The 9,103-nt window shown below is 36.6% G+C and overlaps 1 protein-coding gene across 1 annotated transcript in view; it reads right to left on the bottom strand.

Annotated features, from left to right (window-relative positions):
- The window catches only part of LOC128695197 (transmembrane protein 268), a 166,779-nt gene extending 160,678 nt beyond the window's left edge, over positions 1-6,101 (bottom strand). The window contains exon 1 of the mRNA XM_070091300.1: positions 5,983-6,101. The gene's annotated coding sequence lies outside the window, so the exon portion shown is untranslated. The remainder of the gene's footprint in view (positions 1-5,982) is intronic.
- Positions 6,102-9,103: the final 3,002 nt, after the last annotated feature.

Below are 9,103 nucleotides of genomic sequence, written 5' to 3'. Positions count from 1 at the left end.
TATATATATATATATATATATATATATATATATATATATATATATATATATATATATATATATATATATATATATATATTATATATATATATATATATATATATATATATATATATATATATATATATATATATATATATATATATATATATATATATATAATATATATATTTATATATATATATCGTGGTGCTAACAGGTTGAGAGAGAAGTTTTACTCACTCTGCCCTCCAAGTACAACCTATCAAAACTCATGCGAACATGACAGCTGCCAGCTTCTACCACACACACCTGCAGCATCGATCTCCGCTGGTTCTCTCAAGTTTGGGCTGGGCGCTGCAGGAGCTGACAGCAGCTTGGTGTAGTCCAGGGGCTTCTAATGGCGTACTGCCGACAATTGTGAAGAAAATACCCATATTGCAGAGTAAACTTTTAATAATAAAGCTCTACCCAGAGCGAAACGTTCTTCTAATAAAAGCTTGCTACAACGTGTCTTTTCGGTAGTCGGTGGATCTGGTCGAAATTTTTCAAGTCAGGGAATCTATCCTCATCTAGTAGAAAGGCAACTGATGTAAAGCAATCCTATATAGCAGAGATTTTGCTTTGTTTATAGCCTTGCCTGGAGTTTACCTGGAGAGAGTTCCGGGGATCAACGCCCCCGCGGCCCGGTCTGTGACCAGGCCTCCTGGTGGATCAGAGCCTGATCAACCAGGCTGTTACTGCTGGCTGCACGCAAACCAACGTACGAGCCACAGCCCGGCTGATCAGGAACCGACTTTAGGTGCTTGTCCAGTGCCAGCTTGAAGACTGCCAGGGGTCTGTTGGTAATCCCCCTTATGTATGCTGGGAGGCAGTTGAACAGTCTCGGGTCCCTGACACTAATTGTATGGTCTCTTAACGTGCTAGTGACACCCCTGCTTTTCATTGGGGGGATGTTGCATCGTCTGCCAAGTCTTTTGCTTTCGTAGTGAGTGATTTTCGTGTGCAAGTTTGGTACTAGTCCCTCTAGGATTTTCCAGGTGTATATAATCATGTATCTCTCCCGCCTGCGTTACAGGGAATACAGGTTCAGGAACCTCAAGCGCTCCCAGTAATTGAGGTGTTTTATCTCCGTTATGCGCGCCGTGAAGGTCCTCTGTACATTTTCTAGGTCAGCAATTTCACCTGCCTTGAAAGGTGCTGTTAGTGTGCAGCAATATTCCAGCCTAGATAGAACAAGTGACCTGAAGAGTGTCATCATGGGTTTGGCATCCCTAGTTTTGAAGGTTCTCATTATCCATCCTGTCATTTTTCTAGCAGATGCGATTGATACAATGTTATGGTCCTTGAAGGTGAGATCCTCCGACATGATCACTCCCAGGTCTTTGACGTTGGTGTTACACTCTATTTTGTGGCCAGAATTTGTTTTGTACTCTGATGAAGATTTAATTTCCTGGTGTTTACCATATCTGAGTAATTGAAATTTCTCATCGCTGAACTTCATATTGTTTTCTGCAGCCCACTGAAAGATTTGGTTGACGTCCGCCTGGAACCTTGCAGTGTCTGCAATGGAAGACACTGTCATGCAGATTCGGGTGTCATCTGCAAAGGAAGACACGGTGCTGTGGCTGACATCCTTGTCTATGTCAGATATGAGGATGAGGAACAAGATGGGAGCGAGTACTGTGCCTTGTGGAACAGAGCTTTTCACCATGGCTGCTTCGGACTTTACTCTGTTGACTACTACTCTCTGTGTTCTGTTAGTGAGGAAATTATAGATCCATCGACCGACTTTTCCTGTTATTCCTTTAGCACGCATTTTGTGCGCTATTACGCCATGGTCACACTTGTCGAAGGCTTTTGCTTGTTTATAGCTACTGTTTATAGCCTATAATAAAATTTTGTCTTCGTATATTTCTACCGGACTACCCTCTATCTCGTAAATGAACTCGTTGTTGACCTATCGGCATTCAGTATATCGATCTGTTAACATCGCTAGGCCACGATTTAATATCTCAGGGAATGATGTATCCTCTTCAGTCTACACTATGGAGATTATCCAGGAACTGTCTCTCTGGTCTCCATCTACTTCGGGGTCCAGTGCGTTGATCTAAGGAAGATCCGACCATGTTGAGAAACGACGCCACAGAAGCTAGGCATTTCCTCCGCTGATGACAGGAATGGTAGAAGCTACCTCCCGTTATTCAGGCTTCGTAAATTATATTCAAAGGAAGCACTAAACAAAAATACACCACACAGCGTGTAGGTAATTAACGTGGGAGGTAATCAAGTGTGATCCAAAGAAGGGGAAATATAAATCCAATATTTTGGATCAAGATCTTTTCAACAGCATTTTGTGCGCATCCTCCCTCTCCCAAGATTGTTGGGCTGCACATCCTAGTCCTTTCTTGTATTATCTTGATGTTCACTTTTGCAGTGCTAGTCGAAATAGTCTGCGAGCTGTATGAACATTACGGGATTAGCGCTTCTCCATGAATAATAATAATTCAAGCATGACATTCCTCCCTTTGTCAAGAAGGCTGGGACTCGAGGAGTCATCCTTCCTACATAGAGTGGTCGGCGAGTCCTCCACAAACCTGGCAGCTTGCTAGTGCCCGTTACCCAGGTAGTCCAGACTAGTTTCTGGCTTGTCTTCGTCAGTTCACCTATAAACTGTCCCTGCATTACTTCAAAGCCACATGACCTCTGCTTCGTCTATCCTTACATGACATCCCACGCAGTGCTTGCCAAAACACCTGACGAAGGCCACTGCTCCTATTGGTACAACCGCAGTGTTCTCTGGTATTTGTTTCTTCTACTGGCCCACTCAGCCAAGCCTAATCACTTGACTGTTCTAAACATGTTATCAAACACTAAACTTTTCTCTCTGCTGCTGCTGCTTTTCTTTCTGTACTATCAGGTTGGTTGGTGGTTTTGTGTTGTACTTGCTGTCACAATATGGGTCTGTTGTTGTGAGTTCTGCTGTACATACTGTTTTAATTTCTGGACCGCAGTTTCGATTATTATTATTATTATTATAATCAAAAGAAGCGCTAAGCCACAAGGGCTATACAGCACCGCAGTTTCGAGCTGCTGCTGTAGTCTGTGACAAACTGTCTGTATGTTGTTATATTTGATTTTCAAGTTTATTTGTTGGCGCTCTCCTGCCATTCAACCATTTAATTTCTACTGTAATCTGCATCCTTGTGAAACACAGTAGAAAGTTTATTTATAAAAAAATAACGAGTTCATAATAATTGATGATAATCACGATTCAGCAGTAATGGCACTTCATAGTTCACACAATCATTTTATCACCAGCTTCGTAGCGCAGAATTATAATCAAGTTCTTATTGCATCCTACCATATACCTGCCAGCTCTCAGGACACATTTCACTGCTATAATAGCTACAGCTAATAGCCTATTTTGTTCTTCGTCCATCTGTCTCTCACTTGACTGGCTTCGTGTCACTTGCTGCTTCTTACCAACCAGTCATCAACGTTTGTTTCTTCTTAATGTCCCTTGACAAGCTTCCTACACTCAGTTTAAAGCATTCTTTCTTAGACTTTAATACATACCATGATATCAGTATAGCTTGCATGCGGAGTCTTATCTTGCACAATCATAATTCTCGTGTAACAGTCGTCATCGTCTAGATGAGTGCTCCAATATAATAATTGATTTAGCCCTAACAGTGATTCAAGATAACACATTCAGATATTCACTTATCTGAAGATAATTAAAACGTTACAGAAATTATCAAAATATTTTTTTCTAAGCAGATATAATTAATTTTTATTAATTATTGTTGAATATTCCCTATGTTGTCTGCGAAATGTGTTTTTATAGAAATATATTTCAGATTTGTGGAAATCAACTGACTTAATTTTAATTCAATAAACTGTTGTCTAGGCAAACTAGAATTTTATATACTCAGCTTATATAATTTTTTGCTTTCATATCTAGGACAGTGTTGCATATTGTTTTCATACAATTTGTTTCAACCCTTGAAACAATATAAATCGTATTAATATATTCATAGGAACGCGCTAAATTAGTCATACACAAGGTTACCTCCAACTCCTTGGATCAAGAGCCTCTCACCAGCCTCGAGGCCACCATCCATGATGGGTAGGCAGGTATAATGTTTGTCAAGAAACAGGACAAGTGTTTCCTGAAGCAGTCATATGATGACCCACAGCTGGAGCTTTTGGTCATCTGACCGAGGACTTCCACTACCCAGGAAGAGTACTTTTGTCGAAACATTTATAGTCAGAGAATGTGGCACAATTTTCACAAAAAAAAAAGGTCTTGTTCTTTTGCTTTATTATTGTTTAAATACAAAGGCATACACGTGCAGCACTATTATTACTTTTTTTTGTACATATAGTATTTAACATCTGTTTATAGAATACAGTACGATATGATACATAATAATATAATTATTGTATGATATAATACCGTTCATTTTTCTCACTGATACACAACAGCTGATCTTCCCGTCATTACAGTGACACCAAATATGTTATATGGTAACTTTTTTTAGTTAATTACATAATTTGCTGAGAATGATGCTGAAATTACATTTCTTTAAAACTGTGTTAATATTTTTTGAAATGGTTGAATAATGGTTATCAGGTTAGGTTTGACATTAGTAATAATAATAATAATAATAATAATAATAATAATAATAATAATAATAATAATAATAATAATACAAGGATGTATTACTGCAAATGTTAATAACATTGCCTACTTGCAGAACACCTACGGAAGAGAGATAAGATTTCGTTCGGATTTTTAACCCCGGAGGGTTAGCCACCCAGGATAACCCAAGAAAGTCAGTGCGTCATCGAGGACTGTCTAACTTATTTCCATTGGGGTCCTTAATCTTATCCCCCAGGATGCGACCCACACCAGTCGACTAACACCCAGGTACCTATTTGCTGCTAGGTGAACAGGACAACAGGTGTAAGGAAACGTGTCGGAATGTTTCCACCCGCCGGGAATCGAACCCGGCCCCTCCGTGTGGGAAGCAGGAGCTTTAGCCACCAGGCCACTTTCGTATTATGTAAGTTATTTTAACTAATCTGTATTTTTTCATAATTATTATTATTATTATAAAGGGGAAACGCTAAACTCGTAGGATTTATCTTTTCGTAAGATTTAAACTATAGGTGAATCTTTGTAGTAATGTACCCATTTCTTCAAGAACCCCAATGGAAATAAGCCATTTTGTCTGACATTTTTTGGGTTATTCTAAGCAATTTACACAATGTATGATAATTGTATTTATGTGTACCTGTGCTTAAATAAATTTTCATAACTCTGTACATTACAAACAATATTTTTTTCAGCAATTGTAAACTTTGTTGTAACCTGATATCCTTATCTTAATGCTTTTTATAAGACGAGTATAGGATATTTATTTATTTATTTATTTAGGCATTACAATGTAAATAATTTCTATTCAGAAATGAAAATTTTTACACATTACATTATTATTGTTATTTCCACACTAGAGTGACATTTTATGATGACTTAACCTAGGATATTCCTACAATTCCTCAAAGCCCAGTTATATATATATATATATATTGAATATTAAAATTTTCTGGACTTTTATAATGTAAGACAATTTAACATTTTGTTAAGTTAATGAGTCATATGTATTTTTTTTGTAATTATGGCACAGGAAAATATTCATTAACGGGAATTTACTACGATATAAACTACATGAGGAAGACCTTTGTCTTAGAAAATAAATAACCACAAGAGCTCATTGTAAATTTGATAAGACAATAATTTCTGGCATTACAACAAACAGCAGATCTACATGACATGTTAGCCAAAACATCCTGTTAAATTCCATTTTTCACCCTCCATGTTACGACCTTTACCTCAGATGCTGGATAATATACACCAAGACACGACATTTTTAAACGAGACAGCATTATTTTATACAGCTATATCGGTTAATTTAATTCGTGCATTACACTTACCTTAAGTACTATTGTATTCGTTGTAAAATCCTTAAAAAAACTGTTGGTTTCTGGAAGCTTAAATGGACGGAAACATTTGCACACAGGTAACTTGTGAAGACTTTTTTGTAAACAGGTGAGTAAATAATAAACTCCACAAAGCATCACCCATAGAGGTTCCAGTCCACCTTTAACATGGCAAACTCTGTCTAAGAGGTTCTGAATATATAGTTCTACTCTTTATAATCAACTTATCTGACGTATATTTACAGGTGGGTCAAAATTACAGGTAGCTGTGCATTGCCGGTGTTTCAGATATTAATTTATTTCTTGCATTTAAAAATCTGTATAATTTTTTAAATTTTGTTTTGAATATTTGGGAAACCGTTAAAAGAATGCTCGGGAAGAAATTACTCTAATAAAAGAGTTCGTGTAGATCAGCGGTAGCGTGATCAGCTCACAGCCAAAATAATTCGGGTTCGAATCCCGAGCGAGTCGAGGTGTCAAAGCAAGTCTTACACATGTTTAACAAGTTTATTTAGATACAGGTACACATAAATAGTTGCACAAATTATCATACATGATAACATATGTGTAAATTCCCTAGAATAACCCAAAGAAGTCAAGGTGACTTAGATGACTGTCGTGGGTCGCATCCTGGGGAAGAGGACCTAAGGATTATACATTGTTGGACATAGGAGGAAATTACCTTGTGGCCCTTCCTGACACCTCCTGCCCCTGTTCACCGAGTAGTCAGTGTTAACCGACTGTTGTGGGTCGCATCCTGGGGAAGATGATCAAAGGACCTCATGAAAATAAGTCCTCGTGGCTTTACTGACTTTTCCTGAGTTACAAACCCTCCTGGGTTAATAATCCGAATAAAAAAAATTCTTCTAATAGCAGACAGGTCCAATTCCTTGGATCAAAAGCCCCTGAGCGGCATAAAGGTACCTTACTTGAGGGGTGATGGGTTAATAGCATTCCTGGTTAATAATAATCTTCATCTGATGAAATAAAAGAGAATATATTGAATATCATTGTGATCATTATGTATTTTATTATTAACAAACACAAGACCAGCTGACACAAGTAGGTAATTACATAAAAATTGAATTCGCTTCAATGATTTTAAAATTAGTGTACTTAAAATACAATATTCTGACGGCCCATGGGATACACAAGCATATAATATAACGTATAATATAACGTATAATACCTCCTCTTGGAGGTACTTTACGCAATACCATTTATAATTCCAAGTAAATATGTTAAAAACTGAACAGTGAAGATTGGAACATAGTGTGTATATATTAGCACATATGTATATGTATACACATAATTTACTTTATCTTATTTTAAAGATTAAAGTGTTCTTGATGTACAGATAATTTTTGCCACCTTAATAAAGCACGTGCAGTTGTTAGACCTTAACAACTGCCCTTAACAGCTATTATAACTTCCAGTAAGTGATGTCTCACACACAAATTGCCTGCTAAATTTCAATATAACTGTCTTAAATGTCTTTCCTTCCTTATATTTGCACCGATGTAAAATTAATTATCCAGTTTAATTATCTGTTATTACCTATTTGTAATTACCTATCTGTAGCTACAGGATTAAAGTTATGATTATGGTGTTCCATCTTCATTATTTATCTACTTATACTTATAAAATATAAAGCTTGTAACACCCACTACCTCCTCTTGTAATTCTTTCCTGGATGTGTGACTATATCTGTAGTTTAATGGCCACATTTCACACCTATCAGATATTTAAGACACGTGATGTTTTTTCTTGCAATTGTTAATAAATGTGGAGTTGGGGAAAATCTATGCCTGGTGCTAGTGCATAATAGTCATACCATCAATGGCTTTATAGACGAGTGGGATTAATGTTCTATTAGAGATTAAGAAGATGCCGGCAGAACTTTGGGTTTTATTCATGAAATATCCATTTGGATTGTCAATCTTCAATAAATAACAAAAAAGGCACAATACCGTGACTGGAACGATACACAAATAACCCGCACATAAAAGAGAGAAGCTTACGACGACGTTTCGGTCCGACTAGGACCATTTACAAAGTCATACTGGCTTTGTAAATGGTCCTAGTCGGACCGAAACGTCGTCGTAAGTTTCTCTCTTTTATGTGCGGGTTATTTGTGTATATGTCAATCTTCAGTCTGATCATTGTGGATAAATGTCTCAGAGAACAGACAAGTTGATAAATTAGACACATGAGCAACATTTGGGTATCTTTATTAATAAAAATACTCAAGTGTTAGCCATGTGTCTAATATATCACTGAAGAATTATATTGGGACTTCAACATGTGTGTTGTCAACGGTGTAAGTTATATCTTCTTTAAGTGACGGCTCGATACTAGATGTGGTTTTTAGCCAGTATTTTGCATATGAAAAAATGTTATTTAGTTTCTTTCAATTTCATTAATGGCTTATTGTTCCCTGTGTCTGTCCTTGACTCTGATGCATTTAGTTTGAGCTCAATATTTTTCATGGTTCAGTAATTGATTCAAAGCTTATCGGCTACACAAAGGTCTTTAATTCAAACTATAATTGTAGAAATCTTAAAAGTTTATAACAATATATAATTATTTTTAAACAAATCAAGAACTTTTAGAGGATTTTCTAATGTTTGCATTAGTAAAATTAGCACAACTGTAGTATTCATTTTGGAGTTGTAAGTGATATATTGAGGACGATGTACAGGTGGCTTTATACACAAATTTAATTTTTTACATTGGATGTCAGGCCACATGGATAGTTCAGGCTTATGTCTCTCAGTGTATATAAAGCGTCAGGAAACAATTGTCCTGTTTCCTGGCAAATATTATACCTACTTTTAATCCCTATTTTTATGGAGTAAAGTATTCTTAACTGAGTGTTCCAATTACATGCACCCTTAATAACCCTGGTGTATCCGATAGGCCTAAAAAAACAATTATTACCTCTCACTGGCCTACATAATCTCTGACCTGGGTCATCTGGTCTTCTATCTTGTCAAAAGAGTTCCTGTGTAATGACCAAAAGTAATTTCTACTTCAGTATTCAATATTTCAAATATTATGCCTAAAATTGTTATAAAATGTCATAAATGCCATAAAGCATAAACAAAATTGTTTC

The sequence above is a fragment of the Cherax quadricarinatus genome, chromosome 35 (assembly GCF_038502225.1).
Source record: "Cherax quadricarinatus isolate ZL_2023a chromosome 35, ASM3850222v1, whole genome shotgun sequence".
Lineage (NCBI taxonomy): Eukaryota > Metazoa > Arthropoda > Malacostraca > Decapoda > Parastacidae > Cherax > Cherax quadricarinatus.
Note: the sequence above shows the minus strand (reverse complement) of the source record. Positions and strands in the feature narration are given on the sequence as shown.